A 22,589-nucleotide genomic window follows, 5' to 3' on the forward strand; every position below is an offset into this window, starting at 1 on the left:
ATGGGGCAGCCTGGGTGCTGACACCTTAAGCCATCTCCTGTTCTTGCCTTGTCCTTGATCCAGCCATGGGCCCACATACACTCAGAGGTACAGAGTGTTTCTCATGTCTATGGGTCTTCTGTGATGCTCTTACGCTTGCATCACACAGCCATCGTGATGGGGAGGGGGTGTCGATTTGCAAGCACCCTTGAGCATGAATCTTTTTATCTTTAAATATAATTGGCATTAAACCAAACCCTTTAGGACCAGATCAATACAGCAGCAAAGAATGCTGATGAATTGCTGTTTGCCGCTTAATCCCATAACATCCGACATCTAAATGGGGTTTGGTCAAATGTTTGCCATAACAAATGTCCTTATGTCAAAGAGCAGAAAGTCCAGAGGTCCTAATCAATGGTTTGGTTGGCTCTCCCTTTGCGCTTGCCTTAAGGCGTCAGCACCAGAGGCTGCCCGATTGCGCCCTGCAAGCAACCAGTGTTGGCCCATCCTTTAAGAGATTCTGAGGCTGATTTCAATGTTATTTTTGCTGCTGATTTAAGGATTGCTCAACCTTCAGCCCACGTCTAGTTTCCTTGGCTATGCCCTTGACATCTTTTACAGCTTGTATTGGTGGGAGATGATGTGAGTTTATCAAGAGCAACGGGATATGAGGCATGTGGGCCATAAAAAACAGGTCTAGGATCATTTTTATAAGAAAGTCTCTTTAAGTAGGGAACTTTGGACAACCCTGCTGAGAGCGAAAGGATTACACAAAAGGTAGGGGGGTCAGTGGGTCAAGGGATAGCACATCTGACTGTGAATCAGTTTATTGTAAATCCAAATCCTACCTGTTTCAACATGTTTCCAGGCTTTTTGTTTCATTTCTTAACTGAACTTAACTTCCTATGTACCTCAGCAAAACATATACTAATATTGGAATGAAAATGGGAAAATTGAATTGGCCCCTGCTTCAAAGGATGACACGCACATTCGTAAAGCATTCACTATTTTTGGCACACGACAGGACAGAAACTTTCTTAATCTGCAAGTCTTTATTTTTTAATACATCTTTTTTAATGAAGATTGAAATTGTATGTTCATACATATTACACGACAACACAATACATTTTGCGCCAAATTCAACACTAATGCCTCGGGAGCCGTTTACTTGTGAGTCCTATTGACTGAATGAACAGCCCCACCACCTTCAATTTCTTGACTTGTACTTTTAGAAGTGGCACGCTGCTTTTGTTTTTTTATCCCATTCTACCAAACTCGGTATTATCACTTTTCCCCCTTGTTGTGCACTCCAGCGTAAACTGCTTTAAGGTGCTATTTGCAAACATCGCTCTGAACTACCGCTTTACTTGCTTCTAGGCCTTAATCTTTAATTGTGGCTGAGCAGTGTACTCCGGATTTGGCTGCTTTTAGTTGGTTGATTCTTTTTTGATTTCTGTAACTTTCAAACAGTCCCATTGTGAATTACCATTGTCGCAATGTGCTGCAGTGCAGGGAAATTTAAAAGTAATGGTAGGGAGAGGACGAGGGAGAGGGAGGGGGGTTGTGGGTGGTGGAAGGGAGGGAGGGAGGGAGGAGAGAGAGACAGAGAGAGAGAAAACAAAGAAAATATGGTATTCGGGGGCTATGTGTTTGCATGGAAAAGATTTTAGGCTTTTAATCAAGTGAAAAGGGGGTCTGTGGCTGGTATCTCAGCCTGTTGATGCTTTGTTGAGTTGCTTGGAACATGCAAGGAAGGAGCCCTGAAGCACTCCCGACCAGGTTGCATGTCTCCAAGTTACTGAAATACCACAGACCTCCTCCCTGTGCCACAAAGTTCTGGGCACTGAGCTCTGCAGTTGTTTCCCACAGGTCGCCAAGTGCCCCAGATTTACTTTCTCATAGTTGCTAGTTACTGCTACCCCACCTCGACCACTATATTTTCCCCAGATACTTGCTACTGTGGAGTAAGCAGGGCTAAGAGAGAGGGAGAGGGGGTGTGCCTATGCAAATCATCTGCCAGTATGCTTCCTGGGAGGTCATTCCATCTCACAAGCTGACACCTGGGCAGTGGCAGGTAATTTGGAGAACAGACATATTCGGACAGGCCACAGAGCAAAGGCTGGGCCGTTGATTGAGGATCCATTTAGCCATGTCTCCCTAAGTTACCGAGGTCCAGAAAAATTCCACCCTCAGCTCTTATAGAGAGGTCCTTGGCCGATCGTGGCTGATCAGGGCAGTGAAGGGTCAGGGGTGACTGCACACTGCCTCACTTTTTCACTGCTTTCTACAGCGGTAATGCCTTTGCAGAAGGGGCCTGTACAAGTGATGTTGTCCTGCGCTATGGGAAAGTGACATTTATCCACTGACATTAACCAAATTACTTGCGCTGTTCAACGCACATACATGCAGAGAAATAATTTTATATTTTTTGGGGAAGGTGTAGAGGGTTCTGCTGATGATTCTTTTAAGCTGTCTGCTACTCTTGCTTTTACATAGAGTCTTTCCTGCCCAGGAATGTTTTACGGCCTACTGTATGTCCCTCCCTTACAACGAAAAATCTGTTGAAAGCACAGGGGTACATAGGAATGGATCTGTTAAAAAATGAAACAGAAAGCCTGGAACATGTCGGAACTGGTAGTGTTTGGATTTAGCACATTTGACTGTGAGTCAGTTTATTGTATCAGTTGACCCACTGACCCCCTTACCTCCTGTGTAATACTTTTGCTCTCGGTAGGGTTGTCCAAAGTTCCCTTCTTAAAGTGGCTTTCTTATAAAAAATACTAGACCTGCTTTTTGTGGCACACAAGCCTCATATCCCGTTGCAGTTGATAAACTCACATCATCTCCCACCAGTACAAGCTGTAAAGGAATTCCAGGGCTTATCCAAACAAACTAGACGTGGGTCAAGGTTGAGCAATCCTTAAATCAGCAGCAAAGTTAAAATTGAAATCAGCCTCAGAATCTTTTAAAGGACGGTCCAACATCTGTTGCTTACAGGGCTCAATCGGACACCCTCTGGTGCTGACGCCTTACCCACCTCCTGTTCTTGCCTTGTCCTTGATACAGCCATGGGCCCACATACACTCAGAGGTACAGAGTTTTTCTCATGTCTATGGGTCTATTGTGATGCTCTCAGGCTTGCATCACCCAGCCATTGTGATGGGGAGGGGGTGAAATTTTTACAAGCACCCGGGAGCATTAATCTTTCTATCTTTAAATATAATTGGCATTAAACTAAAACCCTTAAGGACCAGATCAATACAGCAGCAAAGAATGCTTATTCATTGTTGTTTGCCTCTTCATTTCATACCACCCGATATCTAAATGGTGTTTGGACTTTCTGCCCTCTGACATAAGGACATTTGGAATGGCAAACCTTTGACCTGAGATCCTAATGAATGGTTTGATTGACTCTCCCTTTGCGCTTGCTTCTGCAACACATGTAGTAATATTGGAATGATAATGGGAAAATTAAATTGGCCCCTGCTCTAAAGGATGACACGCACATTCGTAAAGCATTCACTATTTTTGGCACATGACAGGACAGAAACTTTCTTAATTTGCAAGTCTTTATTTTTTAATAGATCTTTTTTAATGAAGATTGAAATTGTATGTTCATTCATATTACACGACAACACAATACATTTTGCGCCAAATTCAACACTAATGCCTCAGGAGCCTTTTACTTGTGAATCCTCTTGACTGAATGAACAGCCACGTCCCCTTGAATTTCTTGACTTGTACTTTTAGAAGTGGCATGCTTCTTTTGTTTTTTTTATCCCATTCTACCAAACTCAGTATTATCACTTTCCCCCTTGTTCTGCACTCCAGCGTAAACTGCTTTGAGGTGATATTTGCAAAGATCGCTCTGAACTACAGCTTTACTTGCTTCTGGGCCTTAATCTTTAATTGGAGCTGAGCAGTGTACTCCGGACGTGGCTGCTTATAGTTGGTTGATTTCTTTTTTGATTTCTGTAACTTTCAAACAGTCCCATTGTGAAATACCATTGTCACAATGTGCTGCAGTGCATGAAAACTTAAAATTAATGGGAGGATTGAGGGAGAGGGAGAGGGGGAAGAGAGAGGGCGGGAGGGTGGGAAGGAGTGAGTGAGTGAGGGAGGGAGGGAGGGAAGGAGGGAGGGAGGAGAGAGACAGAGAGAGAGAAAACAAAGAAAATATGGTATTTGGTGGCTATGTATTTGCATGGAAAAGATTTTAGGCTTTTAATCAAGGGGAAAGGGGCTCTGTGGCTGGTATCTCAGCCTGTTGATGCTTTGTTGAGTTGCTTGGAACATGCAAGGAAGGAGACCTGAAGCACTCCCGACCAGGTTGCATGTCTCCAAGTTACTGAAATACCACAGACCTCCTCCCTGTGCCACAAAGTTCTGGGCACTGAGCTCTGCAGTTGTTTCCCACAGGTCGCCAAGTGCCCCAGATTTACTTTCTCATAGTTGCTAGTTACTGCTACCCCACCTCGACCACTATATTTTCCCCAGATACTTGCTACTGTGGAGTAAGCAGGGCTAAGAGAGAGGGAGAGGGGGTGTGCCTATGCAAATCATCTGCCAGTATGCTTCCTGGGAGGTCATTCCATCTCACCAGCTGACACCTGGGCAGTGGCAGGTAATTTGGAGAACAGACATATACGGACAGGCCACAGAGCAAAGGCTGAGCCGTTGATTGAGGATCCCTCTAGCCATGTCTCCGTAAGTTACCGAGGTCCAGAAAATTCCACCCTCAGCTCTCATAGAGAGGTCCTTGGCCGATCGTGGCCGATCAGGGCCGTGAAGGGTCAGGGGTGACTGCACACTGCCTCACTTTTTCACTGCTTTCTACAGCGGTAATGCCTTTGCAGAAGGGGCCTGTACAAGTGATGTTGTCCTGCGCTATGGGAAAGTGACATTTATCCACTGACATTAACCAAATTACTTGCGCTGTTCAACGCACATACATGCAGAGAAATAATTTTATATTTTTTGGGGAAGGTGTAGAGGGTTCTGCTGATGATTCTTTTAAGCTGTCTGCTACTCTTGCTTTTACATAGAGTCTTTCCTGCCCAGGAATGTTTTACGGCCTACTGTATGTCCCTCCCTTACAACGAAAAATGTGTTGAAAGCACAGAGGTACATAGGAATGGATCTGTTAAAAAATGAAACAGAAAGCCTGGAACATGTCGGAACTGGTAGTGTTTGGACTTAGCACATTTGACTGTGAGTCAGTTTATTGTATCAGTTGACCCACTGACCCCCTTACCTCCTGTGTAATACTTTTGCTCTCGGTAGGGTTGTCCAAAGTTCCCTTCTTAAAGTGGCTTTCTTATAAAAAATACTAGACCTGCTTTTTGTGGCACACAAGCCTCATATCCCGTTGCAGTTGATAAACTCACATCATCTCCCACCAGTACAAGCTGTAAAGGAATTCCAGGGCTTATCCAAACAAACTAGACGTGGGTCAAGGTTGAGCAATCCTTAAATCAGCAGCAAAGTTCAAATTGAAATCAGCCTCAGAATCTTTTAAAGGACGGTCCAACATCTGTTGCTTACAGGGCTCAATCGGACACCCTCTGGTGCTGACGCCTTACCCACCTCCTGTTCTTGCCTTGTCCTTGATACAGCCATGGGCCCACATACACTCAGAGGTACAGAGTTTTTCTCATGTCTATGGGTCTATTGTGATGCTCTCAGGCTTGCATCACCCAGCCATTGTGATGGGGAGGGGGTGTCATTTTGCAAGCACCCTGGAGCATTAATCTTTCTATCTTTAAATATAATTGCCATTAAACTAAAACCCTTAAGGACCAGATCAATACAGCAGCAACGAATGCTTATTCATTGTTGTTTGCCTCTTCATTTCATACCACCCGATATCTAAATGGTGTTTGGACTTTCTGCCCTCTGACATAAGGACATTTGGAATGGCAAACCTTTGACCTGAGATCCTAATGAATGGTTTGATTGACTCTCCCTTTGCGCTTGCTTCTGCAACACATGTACTAATATTGGAATGATAATGGGAAAATTAAATTGGCCCCTGCTCTAAAGGATGACACGCACATTCGTAAAGCATTCACTATTTTTGGCACATGACAGGACAGAAACTTTCTTAATTTGCAAGTCTTTATTTTTTAATAGATCTTTTTTAATGAAGATTGAAATTGTATGTTCATTCATATTACACGACAACACAATACATTTTGCGCCAAATTCAACACTAATGCCTCAGGAGCCTTTTACTTGTGAATCCTCTTGACTGAATGAACAGCCACGTCCCCTTGAATTTCTTGACTTGTACATTTAGAAGTGGCATGCTTCTTTTGTTTTTTTTTATCCCATTCTACCAAACTCAGTATTATCACTTTCCCCCTTGTTCTGCACTCCAGCGTAAACTGCTTTGAGGTGATATTTGCAAAGATCGCTCTGAACTACAGCTTTACTTGCTTCTGGGCCTTAATCTTTAATTGGGGCTGAGCAGTGTACTCCGGACGTGGCTGCTTATAGTTGGTTGATTTCTTTTTTGATTTCTGTAACTTTCAAACAGTCCCATTGTGAAATACCATTGTCACAATGTGCTGCAGTGCATGAAAACTTAAAATTAATGGGAGGATTGAGGGAGAGGGAGAGGGGGGAAGAGAGAGGGCGGGAGGGTGTTAAGGAGTGAGTGAGTGAGGGAGGGAGGGAGGGAGGGAGGGAGGGAGGGAAGGAGGGAAGGAGGAGAGAGACAGAGAGAGAAAACAAAGAAAATATGGTATTTGGTGGCTATGTATTTGCATGGAAAAGATTTTAGGCTTTTAATCAAGGGGAAAGGGGCTCTGTGGCTGGTATCTCAGCCTGTTGATGCTTTGTTGAGTTGCTTGGAACATGCAAGTAAGGAGACCTGAAGCACTCCCGACCAGGTTGCATGTCTCCAAGTTACTGAAATCCCACAGACCTCCTCCCTGTGCCACAAAGTTCTGGGCACTGAGCTCTGCAGTTGTTTCCCACAGGTCGCCAAGTGCCCCAGATTTACTTTCTCATAGTTGCTAGTTACTGCTACCCCACCTCAACCACTATATTTCCCCCAGATACTTGCTACTGTGGAGTAAGCAGGGCTAAGAGAGAGGGAGAGGGGGTGTGCCTATGCAAAACATCTGCCAGTAAGCTTCCTGGGAGGTCATTCCATCTCACCAGCTGACACCTGGGCAGTGGCAGGTAATTTGGAGAACAGACAGATTCGGACAGGCCACAGAGCAAAGGCTGGGCCGTTGATTGAGGATCCATTTAGCCATGTCTCCCTAAGTTACCGTGGTCCAGAAAAATTCCACCCTCAGCTCTTATAGAGAGGTCCTTGGCCGATCGTGGCCGATCAGGGCAGTGAAGGGTCAGGGGTGACTGCACACTGCCTCACTTTTTCACTGCTTTCTACAGCGGTAATGCCTTTGCAGAAGGGGCCTGTACAAGTGATGTTGTCCTGCGCTATGGGAAAGTGACATTTATCCACTGACATTAACCAAATTACTTGCGCTGTTCAATGCACATACATGCATAGAAATCATGTTATGTTTTTTTGGGGAAGGTCTAGAGGGTCCTGCTGATGATTTATTAAGCTGTCTGCTACTCTTGCTTTTACAGAGTCTTCCCTGCCCAGGCATGTTTAAGTCATACTGTATGTCCCTCCATTACAATGAAAACTCTGTTGAAAGCACAGAGGTACATAGGAATGGATCTGTTAAGAAATGAAACAAAAAGCCTGGAAAAATGTGGAAACGGGTAGGATTTGGACTTACAATTAACTAACAGTTAGATGTGCTATCCCTTGACCCACTGACCCCCTTTCCTTTTGTGTAATCCTTTTTTTCTCAGTAGGGTTTTCCAAAGTGGATTTCATATAAAAGATCCTAGACCTGCATTCTGTGGCACACATGCCTCATATCTCGTTGCTCTTGATAAACTCACATCATCTCTCACCAATATAAGCTGTAAAAGATTTTCAGGGCTTAGCCAAGCAAACTAGACGCGGGTCGAAGGTTGAGCAATCCTTTAATCAGCAGCAAAGTTAACATTGAAATCAGCCTCAGAATCTCTTAAAGGATGGTCCAATATCTGTTGCTGGCAGCGCGCAATGGGGCAGCCTGGGTGCTGACACCTTAAGCCATCTCCTGTTCTTGCCTTGTCCTTGATCCAGCCATGGGCCCACATACACTCAGAGGTACAGAGTGTTTCTCATGTCTATGGGTCTTCTGTGATGCTCTTACGCTTGCATCACACAGCCATCGTGATGGGGAGGGGGTGTCGATTTGCAAGCACCCTTGAGCATGAATCTTTTTATCTTTAAATATAATTGGCATTAAACCAAACCCTTTAGGACCAGATCAATACAGCAGCAAAGAATGCTGATGAATTGCTGTTTGCCGCTTAATCCCATAACATCCGACATCTAAATGGGGTTTGGTCAAATGTTTGCCATAACAAATGTCCTTATGTCAAAGAGCAGAAAGTCCAGAGGTCCTAATCAATGGTTTGGTTGGCTCTCCCTTTGCGCTTGCCTTAAGGCGTCAGCACCAGAGGCTGCCCGATTGCGCCCTGCAAGCAACCAGTGTTGGCCCATCCTTTAAGAGATTCTGAGGCTGATTTCAATGTTATTTTTGCTGCTGATTTAAGGATTGCTCAACCTTCAGCCCACGTCTAGTTTCCTTGGCTATGCCCTTGACATCTTTTACAGCTTGTATTGGTGGGAGATGATGTGAGTTTATCAAGAGCAACGGGATATGAGGCATGTGGGCCATAAAAAACAGGTCTAGGATCATTTTTATAAGAAAGTCTCTTTAAGTAGGGAACTTTGGACAACCCTGCTGAGAGCGAAAGGATTACACAAAAGGTAGGGGGGTCAGTGGGTCAAGGGATAGCACATCTGACTGTGAATCAGTTTATTGTAAGTCCAAATCCTACCTGTTTCAACATGTTTCCAGGCTTTTTGTTTCATTTCTTAACTGAACTTAACTTCCTATGTACCTCAGCAAAACATGTACTAATATTGGAATGAAAATGGGAAAATTGAATTGGCCCCTGCTTCAAAGGATGACACGCACATTCGTAAAGCATTCACTATTTTTGGCACACGACAGGACAGAAACTTTCTTAATCTGCAAGTCTTTATTTTTTAATACATCTTTTTTAATGAAGATTGAAATTGTATGTTCATACATATTACACGACAACACAATACATTTTGCGCCAAATTCAACACTAATGCCTCGGGAGCCGTTTACTTGTGAGTCCTATTGACTGAATGAACAGCCCCACCACCTTCAATTTCTTGACTTGTACTTTTAGAAGTGGCACGCTGCTTTTGTTTTTTTATCCCATTCTACCAAACTCGGTATTATCACTTTTCCCCCTTGTTGTGCACTCCAGCGTAAACTGCTTTAAGGTGCTATTTGCAAACATCGCTCTGAACTACCGCTTTACTTGCTTCTAGGCCTTAATCTTTAATTGTGGCTGAGCAGTGTACTCCGGATTTGGCTGCTTTTAGTTGGTTGATTCTTTTTTGATTTCTGTAACTTTCAAACAGTCCCATTGTGAATTACCATTGTCGCAATGTGCTGCAGTGCAGGGAAATTTAAAAGTAATGGTAGGGAGAGGACGAGGGAGAGGGAGGGGGGTTGTGGGTGGTGGAAGGGAGGGAGGGAGGGAGGAGAGAGAGACAGAGAGAGAGAAAACAAAGAAAATATGGTATTCGGGGGCTATGTGTTTGCATGGAAAAGATTTTAGGCTTTTAATCAAGTGGAAAGGGGGTCTGTGGCTGGTATCTCAGCCTGTTGATGCTTTGTTGAGTTGCTTGGAACATGCAAGGAAGGAGCCCTGAAGCACTCCCGACCAGGTTGCATGTCTCCAAGTTACTGAAATACCACAGACCTCCTCCCTGTGCCACAAAGTTCTGGGCACTGAGCTCTGCAGTTGTTTCCCACAGGTCGCCAAGTGCCCCAGATTTACTTTCTCATAGTTGCTAGTTACTGCTACCCCACCTCGACCACTATATTTTCCCCAGATACTTGCTACTGTGGAGTAAGCAGGGCTAAGAGAGAGGGAGAGGGGGTGTGCCTATGCAAATCATCTGCCAGTATGCTTCCTGGGAGGTCATTCCATCTCACAAGCTGACACCTGGGCAGTGGCAGGTAATTTGGAGAACAGACATATTCGGACAGGCCACAGAGCAAAGGCTGGGCCGTTGATTGAGGATCCATTTAGCCATGTCTCCCTAAGTTACCGAGGTCCAGAAAAATTCCACCCTCAGCTCTTATAGAGAGGTCCTTGGCCGATCGTGGCTGATCAGGGCAGTGAAGGGTCAGGGGTGACTGCACACTGCCTCACTTTTTCACTGCTTTCTACAGCGGTAATGCCTTTGCAGAAGGGGCCTGTACAAGTGATGTTGTCCTGCGCTATGGGAAAGTGACATTTATCCACTGACATTAACCAAATTACTTGCGCTGTTCAACGCACATACATGCAGAGAAATAATTTTATATTTTTTGGGGAAGGTGTAGAGGGTTCTGCTGATGATTCTTTTAAGCTGTCTGCTACTCTTGCTTTTACATAGAGTCTTTCCTGCCCAGGAATGTTTTACGGCCTACTGTATGTCCCTCCCTTACAACGAAAAATCTGTTGAAAGCACAGGGGTACATAGGAATGGATCTGTTAAAAAATGAAACAGAAAGCCTGGAACATGTCGGAACTGGTAGTGTTTGGATTTAGCACATTTGACTGTGAGTCAGTTTATTGTATCAGTTGACCCACTGACCCCCTTACCTCCTGTGTAATACTTTTGCTCTCGGTAGGGTTGTCCAAAGTTCCCTTCTTAAAGTGGCTTTCTTATAAAAAATACTAGACCTGCTTTTTGTGGCACACAAGCCTCATATCCCGTTGCAGTTGATAAACTCACATCATCTCCCACCAGTACAAGCTGTAAAGGAATTCCAGGGCTTATCCAAACAAACTAGACGTGGGTCAAGGTTGAGCAATCCTTAAATCAGCAGCAAAGTTAAAATTGAAATCAGCCTCAGAATCTTTTAAAGGACGGTCCAACATCTGTTGCTTACAGGGCTCAATCGGACACCCTCTGGTGCTGACGCCTTACCCACCTCCTGTTCTTGCCTTGTCCTTGATACAGCCATGGGCCCACATACACTCAGAGGTACAGAGTTTTTCTCATGTCTATGGGTCTATTGTGATGCTCTCAGGCTTGCATCACCCAGCCATTGTGATGGGGAGGGGGTGAAATTTTTACAAGCACCCGGGAGCATTAATCTTTCTATCTTTAAATATAATTGGCATTAAACTAAAACCCTTAAGGACCAGATCAATACAGCAGCAAAGAATGCTTATTCATTGTTGTTTGCCTCTTCATTTCATACCACCCGATATCTAAATGGTGTTTGGACTTTCTGCCCTCTGACATAAGGACATTTGGAATGGCAAACCTTTGACCTGAGATCCTAATGAATGGTTTGATTGACTCTCCCTTTGCGCTTGCTTCTGCAACACATGTACTAATATTGGAATGATAATGGGAAAATTAAATTGGCCCCTGCTCTAAAGGATGACACGCACATTCGTAAAGCATTCACTATTTTTGGCACATGACAGGACAGAAACTTTCTTAATTTGCAAGTCTTTATTTTTTAATAGATCTTTTTTAATGAAGATTGAAATTGTATGTTCATTCATATTACACGACAACACAATACATTTTGCGCCAAATTCAACACTAATGCCTCAGGAGCCTTTTACTTGTGAATCCTCTTGACTGAATGAACAGCCACGTCCCCTTGAATTTCTTGACTTGTACTTTTAGAAGTGGCATGCTTCTTTTGTTTTTTTTATCCCATTCTACCAAACTCAGTATTATCACTTTCCCCCTTGTTCTGCACTCCAGCGTAAACTGCTTTGAGGTGATATTTGCAAAGATCGCTCTGAACTACAGCTTTACTTGCTTCTGGGCCTTAATCTTTAATTGGAGCTGAGCAGAGTACTCCGGACGTGGCTGCTTATAGTTGGTTGATTTCTTTTTTGATTTCTGTAACTTTCAAACAGTCCCATTGTGAAATACCATTGTCACAATGTGCTGCAGTGCATGAAAACTTAAAATTAATGGGAGGATTGAGGGAGAGGGAGAGGGGGAAGAGAGAGGGCGGGAGGGTGGGAAGGAGTGAGTGAGTGAGGGAGGGAGGGAGGGAAGGAGGGAGGGAGGAGAGAGACAGAGAGAGAGAAAACAAAGAAAATATGGTATTTGGTGGCTATGTATTTGCATGGAAAAGATTTTAGGCTTTTAATCAAGGGGAAAGGGGCTCTGTGGCTGGTATCTCAGCCTGTTGATGCTTTGTTGAGTTGCTTGGAACATGCAAGGAAGGAGACCTGAAGCACTCCCGACCAGGTTGCATGTCTCCAAGTTACTGAAATCCCACAGACCTCCTCCCTGTGCCACAAAGTTCTGGGCACTGAGCTCTGCAGTTGTTTCCCACAGGTCGCCAAGTGCCCCAGATTTACTTTCTCATAGTTGCTAGTTACTGCTACCCCACCTCGACCACTATATTTTCCCCAGATACTTGCTACTGTGGAGTAAGCAGGGCTAAGAGAGAGGGAGAGGGGGTGTGCCTATGCAAATCATCTGCCAGTATGCTTCCTGGGAGGTCATTCCATCTCACCAGCTGACACCTGGGCAGTGGCAGGTAATTTGGAGAACAGACATATACGGACAGGCCACAGAGCAAAGGCTGAGCCGTTGATTGAGGATCCCTCTAGCCATGTCTCCGTAAGTTACCGAGGTCCAGAAAATTCCACCCTCAGCTCTCATAGAGAGGTCCTTGGCCGATCGTGGCCGATCAGGGCCGTGAAGGGTCAGGGGTGACTGCACACTGCCTCACTTTTTCACTGCTTTCTACAGCGGTAATGCCTTTGCAGAAGGGGCCTGTACAAGTGATGTTGTCCTGCGCTATGGGAAAGTGACATTTATCCACTGACATTAACCAAATTACTTGCGCTATTCAATGCACATACATGCATAGAAATCATGTTATGTTTTTTTGGGGAAGGTCTAGAGGGTCCTGCTGATGATTTATTAAGCTGTCTGCTACTCTTGCTTTTACATAGTCTTCCCTGCCCAGGCATGTTTAAGTCATACTGTATGTCCCTCCATTACAATGAAAACTCTGTTGAAAGCACAGAGGTACATAGGAATGGATCTGTTAAGAAATGAAACAAAAAGCCTGGAAAAATGTGGAAACGGGTAGGATTTGGACTTACAATTAACTAACAGTTAGATGTGCTATCCCTTGACCCACTGACCCCCTTTCCTTTTGTGTAATCCTTTTTTTCTCAGTAGGGTTTTCCAAAGTGGATTTCATATAAAAGATCCTAGACCTGCATTCTGTGGCACACATGCCTCATATCCCGTTGCTCTCGATAAACTCACATCATCTCTCACCAATATAAGCTGTAAAAGATTTTCAGGGCTAAGCCAAGCAAACTAGACGCGGTTCGAAGGTTGAGCAATCCTTTAATCAGCAGCAAAGTTAACATTGAAATCAGCCTCAGAATCTCTTAAAGGATGGTCCAATATCTGTTGCTGGCAGCGCGCAATGGGGCAGCCTGGGTGCTGACACCTTAAGCCATCTCCTGTTCTTGCCTTGTCCTTGATCCAGCCATGGGCCCACATACACTCAGAGGTACAGAGTGTTTCTCATGTCTATGGGTCTTCTGTGATGCTCTTACGCTTGCATCACACAGCCATCGTGATGGGGAGGGGGTGTCGATTTGCAAGCACCCTTGAGCATGAATCTTTTTATCTTTAAATATAATTGGCATTAAACCAAACCCTTTAGGACCAGATCAATACAGCAGCAAAGAATGCTGATGAATTGCTGTTTGCCGCTTAATCCCATAACATCCGACATCTAAATGGGGTTTGGTCAAATGTTTGCCATAACAAATGTCCTTATGTCAAAGAGCAGAAAGTCCAGAGGTCCTAATCAATGGTTTGGTTGGCTCTCCCTTTGCGCTTGCCTTAAGGCGTCAGCACCAGAGGCTGCCCGATTGCGCCCTGCAAGCAACCAGTGTTGGCCCATCCTTTAAGAGATTCTGAGGCTGATTTCAATGTTATTTTTGCTGCTGATTTAAGGATTGCTCAACCTTCAGCCCATGTCTAGTTTCCTTGGCTATGCCCTTGACATCTTTTACAGCTTGTATTGGTGGGAGATGATGTGAGTTTATCAAGAGCAACAGGATATGAGGCATGTGGGCCATAAAAAACAGGTCTAGGATCATTTTTATAAGAAAGTCTCTTTAAGTAGGGAACTTTGGACAACCCTGCTGAGAGCGAAAGGATTACACAAAAGGTAGGGGGTCAGTGGGTCAAGGGATAGCACATCTGACTGTGAATCAGTTTATTGTAAGTCCAAATCCTACCTGTTTCAACATGTTTCCAGGCTTTTTGTTTCATTTCTTAACTGAACTTAACTTCCTATGTACCTCAGCAAAACATGTACTAATATTGGAATGAAAATGGGAAAATTGAATTGGCCCCTGCTTCAAAGGATGACACGCACATTCGTAAAGCATTCACTATTTTTGGCACACGACAGGACAGAAACTTTCTTAATCTGCAAGTCTTTATTTTTTTTTTTTTTAAATTTAACTTTATTGGTTTTAAACAGCAAAGGTGAATCATGAGCAAGAAGCAAATTCAAACATACATAGGAACCATATATCGCTACTGCATCTTCTCCCAGCTCAGATTCAAATAGCGTAACTACAAAGACAATACAGTCAAGCGTGTGTCCACTCCGGACGAGTGAACTATGTAACTCCCCTTCCTTCCCTCCCTCCCTCCCTCCCCTTTTGTTGCTCATAACACTTCCGTGGCGTGATGGCTGCTATAGTCTGAAGAAACTTGCGACGCGGCAACATCTGATAGTCGTTGTCTTTGTGAATCATGAATCGTTGGTAGCATGATCGGATGTGTGACAGGCACGGACCTCTGGACGATAAGGATCTCATTTTTCATACATCGTGGAAGGCAGTTGGTGAATGCATTTATTGGCTAGGTGTTGGGTGGGCGTTCGGTCTTGACATGTAATGGCTTGCGAAGTCACCCCACGCTTCTTCGTGTTTCGCGGCCTTGTCGTGCAGGGCCGCCGTTATCTTCTCCATTGTGTAGATATTGGTGGCAACTTTCAGCCAATCTGTCTCGTTTGGCAGCCGTGGGGATTTCCATTTTATAACTAGGGCCGCCCTAGCCGCTAGAAGGAGGGGGGATACCAGACCTTTCACATGGATCAATTCGTCATCGTCCTCCTCAAGACCGAACAACGTGAGTAGGGGGGAGGGTTCTCTGTCTATGCCATCTAGTCGCTTGATCCACCCTAGAACCTCCTGCCAGTAAATGCGCACTTTAGGGCACCCCCACCACATGTGCCAATAGTCTGCTTTCGCTCCGCAATGGCGCCAGCATCTGGGATCGGAGGTTTGGAACATCTTTGAAAGCCGAAGCGGATCATACTGCCAACGGTGGAGTAGCTTTACAGCGTGCAGTTTGTATTGAGTAGCAATAGACACTCTGGCGGGCGTGTGGCATATCCTGTCCCAGGCCTGTTGGTCGAACTCTCTGCCGAAATCTTTTTCCCACCTTCCTTTGAGGCGGAGGATCGGGGAATGGTCTTTGGTGATCAGAGCTCGATACATCCTGGATATCAACCCTTTGGTCGCAGTGGTCGTGTCTAAGATTATTTCGAAGGGCGTTAGGTCTCTGCGCGTGGTGGCTTTCCATTCCTCCCTTGACAGCACCCCTTTCAGCCGTAGGTACAGGAAGATCGGGATCGGGTGAATTTGGAGGGCGTCTTCCAGATCCGAAATTGGTATGAATTTCTCTTTCCTCCACAGCTGACCGACTCTTTCTAGGCCTGCGTCAAACCAGGCTTGATACCTGGCGTGTTCAGGGATCTTCTCACGGATGCCAGGTGACCAGAGGTGGCTCAGGGGTGAGGGCCATGTTGTAACTCCTGTCATAGCCTTACCCTTCTTCCAGATGTTCCACATGGCGCCCAGTATCGGGTGTTCACGTAATGGTTTTACGAGCTTGTTCCTGGGGACCCATAGCCATTCTGCGAGGGTGACATTGCGGAGAAAGTCATTGTCCAGCTGGACCCACTGGAGGTCCTTCCTGTCTCTTAGGTGTGGGACCAGGATCCTCAATTGTGTTGCCTGATAATATATTTCTATATCTGGAAGACCTACGCCTCCGAGCTCCTTCGGTAGTATCAGGACATCGTACGCTATTCGTGGTTTTCTGCCATCCCAGAGGAAGTCGAGTATGGTTTTCTTAACCTGTCTGAAGAAGTGTTCTGGGATCGTGACTGGAAGGGCCTGAAACGGATACAGAAAGCGTGGGAGGCTTACCATCTTGATAGCGTTCAAGCGTCCCATCCAGGAGATTGTGAGCGGCTTCCATTTCAGTAGGTCAGTCTTTAGGGCAGCTAGGAGCTGGGGGAAGTTCGCCTCGTAGAGCTGCGTAAGATCTCTTGTTATATTGATCCCCAGATAGCGCAGCGTTGATTCCTGTATGGTCAGGCCGAGGTGTGCCAACTCCCTTTGTTGTTCAGGGGAGGGTACGTTAAGCGGGAAGAGGATGGACTTAGACCTATTGATTTTGAAACCAGATAGTGTTCCGTATTCTTCGATGAGCTGGATCGCCCTCGGGACTGACGACAGGGGGTTGAGTACATGCAGCAGGATGTCATCCGCATACAGGGCCAACTTGTATTCCCTTCCGTTCACTCGGATACCTTCCACAGCAGAGTCCGCCCGGAGAGCTCTGGCTAGTGGTTCTAGGGACAGCGCAAAGAGTATCGCCGAGAGGGGGCATCCTTGTCTCGTTCCTCTGGTTAGTGGGAACCAGCGCGAAAATTGGGAGTTCACCATCACTGAGGCTTTCGGGGTCGAGTAGACCGCTTTGATCGCTCGACGGAGGACTGGTCCGAGGCCTATATGCTTCAGCGTGGCTTCCAAGAAGTGCCACTCGACCCTGTCAAATGCTTTTTCCGCGTCGATTGAGAGCAATGTTGGCATGTCCGGAGATGTTCTTGATTCATGTATTAGATGGAGGGTCTTACGAGTGGAGTCAGCGCCTTGTCGACCCTGGATAAAGCCGACTTGGTCGTTGTGGATCATCGAGGGCATATGCGTCTCTAGACGGGCTGTGAGGATTCTTGTGTATATTTTGGCGTCGATGTTTAGCAGTGATATCGGACGATATGAGGCACAATGCCTCGGGTCCTTTCCTTCTTTGGGGATTACTGCTATCAGGGCCTCTGAGAAGGACGCGGGGGCTACTCCAGAATGAAGGATGTTATTAAAGAGTTCAACCATGAAGGGGAGGAGGGTAATTTGAAAGGTCTTATAAAATCCTGCCGTGTAACCGTCATTCCCAGGGGCTTTTCCTGTCGGGAGTCTTTTAATAGCGTCTTCAACTTCCTCTGCTGTAATGGGGGAGTCCAATGCCTGTGCAATATCGGCTGGGAGAGAAGGCATGTTAACCGCCGATAGGTATTCCGTAATTGCCTCCAGGCCGGGGGCATCTTGTGAGGTGTAGAGCTTCTCATAGAACGTGGCAAAGGCTTCGGGGATATTGGGGGGGCAGCGGACTCTGGGTGGTTCTTCTTCTTGTATAGCGGGCACCCACCTCTCGCGACGCTGGCCTCGGAGTCTGGTAGCGAGTAGTGCCCCCGCCTTATTACCGTGTTCATAGTGCCTCTGCTTTAGACATCGGAGTCGATGCTCAATGGCTCCAGTTTCGAGTTGGCGCAGTTCCTCCCTTTTGGCATTGGCTTGTTCTATCTTGTGTAGCCTCTCCGTAGTCGCGGTTTGTGCCAGTTGATCCAGTTGGGTGATTTCAGTCCGTAACCTATTCTCTATCAGTTGTCGTTCCCTTTTTTTGGCCGCACCTTCTCTGATGAGCACCCCTCTCCAGGTGGCTTTGCCCGCCTCCCAGACTGTGTTCGTGGAGATGTCACCTGTGTTATTTTCCTCAAAATAGTGGGTGATGTCCTGTTCGAGTTGTTCTCGAAAAGCCAAGTCTCTGAAAAGCGATTCATTGCAGCGCCATTTGACCGACCTCCGGGGGAGGGCCATCTGATCCAGTGTGACCGTCACCATATCGTGATCCGACCAGGTGACCGGAGATATATCGGTGTCTGTCATTGCCGTTGTGAGCGCAGGCGTTAGATATATATAGTCAATCCTGGAGTACGTGGCGTGTGGGGTCGAATAGAAGGTGTAGCCTGCGCGTGACGGGTTCCGGTGTCTCCAGGCATCTGTTAAGTTGTATACCTCCATCAAATCTGCCGCCCTCGAGTGTGCGCCGATGACTGGAGTGTTTGCAAGGGGGTCGCCAGCTTGTCTGTCGAGTTCCGGATCCATCCACGTATTGAGATCCCCACCCAGGATTACTTCGCCTTGTGCCTCAGTCATAACCTTAGGGATCGTTTGATGAAGAAACCGGGATTGGCCGGTGTTTGGTGCGTAGATGGATGCGAGCGTGACAGCGGTGCCTTGTATATTGCCCACCAGGACCATAGATCTTCCGCTCACGTCAGACCAGGATCTCATGAGCTCGAATTGTAAGGCCTTGTTGATCAGGATGCCCACCCCTGCCTTTTTTAGGGGGCCAGAACCCCAGTGTTCGGAGCCTAGTTTGGGATGTAACACTCTCCGTTCTTCTCCTCTGGAGTATCGAGTCTCTTGTAGAAAGAGGACGTCCAAGCCTGCCCTCTTGAATTCCCGCGATACAAGAGACCTCTTGGTGGGGGAGTTGAGGCCCTTGACGTTGAGAGTGCCGATTTTAAGGGTGCCGTACCTGTCACCTGCTACGTTACTTTTTGTGGTCATTGTTGCAAGTAGCGTGTTCATCGTGTGTGTCGCGTCGTCTTCGGAAGTTAGTTGCCACAGTGGAAGTACATCGATAAATGGTTCGTGCCTCACGAGGCATCGAATTTGCGATCAACCCACCCCCCTCCCCCTCCTTTCGGGTATTGTTCATCATACCCAGTGTTCTCGGTTCCAATCTAAGTACTACATCTTTCAACCCCATGTGAAACTGAGTCTCGAAGTGGATGGCGTCCGCGTTGGACCAGACGCACTCAGCCGGTCTTTCGGCGGACCGCCTGTGAGGGTTATAGCCTCGCAACCCCCTCCCCCCATGGTAGCGTATCATAGTTCTGAGCCCCCCTCCCCCCCCATTTGATTGCTGAACATCAATCACAGGATAACAAGCAACAAGAACAGTTATCTTAAGTATACAATAGAGAAAGAAAAGAAAATTCAACGATACGTGTGGGTACAATGGACGTCATTCGCTGGTCGATCTTCAGAAATGACAGTAGAAAGTGCACAATATAGGGTGTCCAGCGGGCCCATGACGTCGACCCACCACTGAGTACCAACTCCCTGGCCCATGGGTTCCGAGTAAGATTCTTCAGGGCAAGTGACGGGTGGGTGCCGTCTCATCCATTTACGTCCGGGGAGTCATTGGGACGTCTATATTTTCTTGCTCCCCTGACTTTATTCCGCTTCGGGCCCTGGGGTCTCCTTCTCTCTCCATCCCGTGCCGAGTCGTTCTGTGTTTCCTCCCGCGGGTCCGGGTCCAGGAGCTCCGCAATGCAGTTCCGAATGTCGTCTTCGGATCGGAGCGCTATTCGTCTGCCCTCGTGCTCAAAGTTGAGGGAGAAGGGGTATCCCCACCTGTACCTCGTGCCTCGGTCCGTGAGCCACTTCGTGAGGGGGCTACAGAGACGTCGTAGAGCCAGCGTGAGCGAGGAAAGATCTTGAAAGATAGTTATCTTGGCCCCGCTGAGGGTGAGGGAGTCCGCGGATCGAGCCTTCGTGAGAATCTTTGTTCTGTCTTGGTATCTATGGAACTTGGCAAGGACGGATCTCGGGCCCCCTGTTGGGCCACCGGCTCTGTGTACCCGCTCAATTGCGGGCTCGTCCACATTCTCATCGGCAACTAGTATCCTAATGATATCATTTATGGTGTGTCTAAGATCTGATTCCGTCTCACCCTCGCGCTCCGGGATCCCACAAAAGCGGAGGTTATTACGGCGCTCCCTGTTCTCTAAATCGTCAATTTTCAGTCGGATGTCTTCTTCTCTTCTCTCTATGTTGCTCATTCTGAGGTTCAGTTGGGTTTCCATTACATCAGTCGAGGCCTGGTTGTTTTCGACCCCCTCAAGCCTCTGTTCTATGTTATCGACCCGCTGGGTCATTCTATCGAGCTTGTCTCCTAAGTTTGCGCCCATGTTTCTGATCTCATTTAGGAGGGCGGCTATGTCCCCTTTGGTGGCCGCCGTACCCGCCTCGGGGTGCTCAGTCGCCATTGTTCCATCGTTATCGGGGTCCAGATCTGGGGAGATGTATGCAAACCTGGCGAGTTTGCTGCGGGTGCTCATACGGTGTGTGGGTGCGAGGAGGCACACGCCCCTATGATGGGGGCCTTTCCCTCAGCACCAGGGCCCGATTGCTTGTCGGCGTGAGGGACGGGAGCGTGACTCGGGTGTCCCAGGGAGCGGGGGTGGGAGACGGGAGGAGGCACACGCCCTGGGATCAGGGGCTCTACCCTCCGTTCGTACTGTTCGTCTCCGGTGGTGGCCTCTGGTTCAATATCCTCAGCCACTCGGGTTCCACTGTCCTGCGCCGGTGTGGCCTTTGGAGTCTGTCTGGATTGTGCCTGTGAACTTTCAGGGGCTAGGAGAGGCCCGGGTCAGGCTTGTAGGTGCGGGGCCCCGTCCGAAGTGTTGCCTGGCTGGTGAGGGAGTTCCGCGCCAAGCTCTGCAGCGCGGGGGGGACGATTCTCTGCTGGATGGGGGGTGGTAAGAGATTTCGCGTCCTGCAGGTCCGGGATGCCCCTCCGTTGACGGGGTGGGGTGGCGTTGCCGGCAGTCTCTGTACTCAGAAAAGGGGGAGCCCTCCGGGGGGCCCTGGAAAGCGCGCGTGTAGTGCGGGCGGGAGACACTCACCCGACCTGGCGATAGCCGGTCCGCGAGGTTCCCGAAAGCTCTCCTGCGATCTGGAGGGGGGGCAGCGGTCGACTGAGGTGATGCTTCGGAGTGCGGGAGGCCGAGTAGGCCGTACGCGAGTTCGCGCAACTTCGGCGCCCGAGGAAGTGCTGCGTAGGAGGCCCGAAGGGGGCGGCTCTTGTCGGGGCGATTTCGCAGGAGAAATCGCTCCGATTTTCGTCGGAGTTTCGCCCAGAAGTCGGGGGCCAGGTCCAGGGGGCTCCGTCCGTCGTTGTTGCTCGGGTGGGGGGGCCAAAAGTGGGGGCTCAAGGCACTTTTGGGGGTTAGGGGAGCGGAGCTCACACGGAGGAGTTCTGCATCCGTGCGCCCCCTGGCGGCCGATAAGTCTTTATTTTTTAATACATCTTTTTTAATGAAGATTGAAATTGTATGTTCATACATATTACACGACAACACAATACATTTTGTGCCAAATTCAACACTAATGCCTCGGGAGCCGTTTACTTGTGAGTCCTATTGACTGAATGAACAGCCCCACCACCTTCAATTTCTTGACTTGTACTTTTAGAAGTGGCACGCTGCTTTTGTTTTTTTATCCCATTCTACCAAACTCGGTATTATCACTTTTCCCCCTTGTTGTGCACTCCAGCGTAAACTGCTTTAAGGTGCTATTTGCAAACATCGCTCTGAACTACAGCTTTACTTGCTTCTAGGCCTTAATCTTTAATTGTGGCTGAGCAGTGTACTCCGGATTTGGCTGCTTTTAGTTGGTTGATTCTTTTTTGATTTCTGTAACTTTCAAACAGTCCCATTGTGAATTACCATTGTCGCAATGTGCTGCAGTGCAGGGAAACTTAAAAGTAATGGTAGGGAGAGGACGAGGGAGAGGGAGGGGGGTTGTGGGTGGTGGAAAGGAGGGAGGGAGGGAGGGAGGAGAGAGAGAGAGAGAGAAAACAAAGAAAATATGGTATTCGGGGGCTATGTGTTGGCATGGAAAAGATTTTAGGCTTTTAATCAAGTGGAAAGGGGCTCTGTGGCTGGTATCTCAGCCTGTTGATGCTTTGTTGAGTTGCTTGGAACATGCAAGGAAGGAGCCCTGAAGCACTCCCGACCAGGTTGCATGTCTCCAAGTTACTGAAATACCACAGACCTCCTCCCTGTGCCACAAAGTTCTGGGCACTGAGCTCTGCAGTTGTTTCCCACAGGTCGCCAAGTGCCCCAGATTTACTTTCTCATAGTTGCTAGTTACTGCTACCCCACCTCGACCACTATATTTTCCCCAGATACTTGCTACTGTGGAGTAAGCAGGGCTAAGAGAGAGGGAGAGGGGGTGTGCCTATGCAAATCATCTGCCAGTATGCTTCCTGGGAGGTCATTCCATCTCACAAGCTGACACCTGGGCAGTGGCAGGTAATTTGGAGAACAGACATATTCGGACAGGCCACAGAGCAAAGGCTGGGCCGTTGATTGAGGATCCATTTAGCCATGTCTCCCTAAGTTACCGAGGTCCAGAAAAATTCCACCCTCAGCTCTTATAGAGAGGTCCTTGGCCGATCGTGGCTGATCAGGGCA

General features: G+C 47.3%; 3 non-coding genes across 3 annotated transcripts; all 3 read left to right on the plus strand.

Moving 5' to 3' along the window:
• Window positions 1–3,402: 3,402 nt before the first annotated feature.
• Window positions 3,403–3,509, plus strand: LOC138568577 (U6 spliceosomal RNA). The gene has a single exon (XR_011302901.1). It is a non-coding gene; the product is annotated as a U6 spliceosomal RNA (small nuclear RNA).
• A 2,441-nt stretch (window positions 3,510–5,950) lies between these two features.
• Window positions 5,951–6,057, plus strand: LOC138568586 (U6 spliceosomal RNA). Its single transcript, XR_011302908.1, has one exon. It is a non-coding gene; the product is annotated as a U6 spliceosomal RNA (small nuclear RNA).
• A 5,422-nt stretch (window positions 6,058–11,479) lies between these two features.
• Window positions 11,480–11,586, plus strand: LOC138568587 (U6 spliceosomal RNA). Its single transcript, XR_011302909.1, has one exon. It is a non-coding gene; the product is annotated as a U6 spliceosomal RNA (small nuclear RNA).
• Window positions 11,587–22,589: the final 11,003 nt, after the last annotated feature.

Source organism: Ambystoma mexicanum, chromosome 2p (assembly GCF_040938575.1).
Source record: "Ambystoma mexicanum isolate Mex_15411 chromosome 2p, UKY_AmexF1_1, whole genome shotgun sequence".
In the NCBI taxonomy this organism is placed as follows: Eukaryota; Metazoa; Chordata; class Amphibia; order Caudata; family Ambystomatidae; genus Ambystoma; species Ambystoma mexicanum.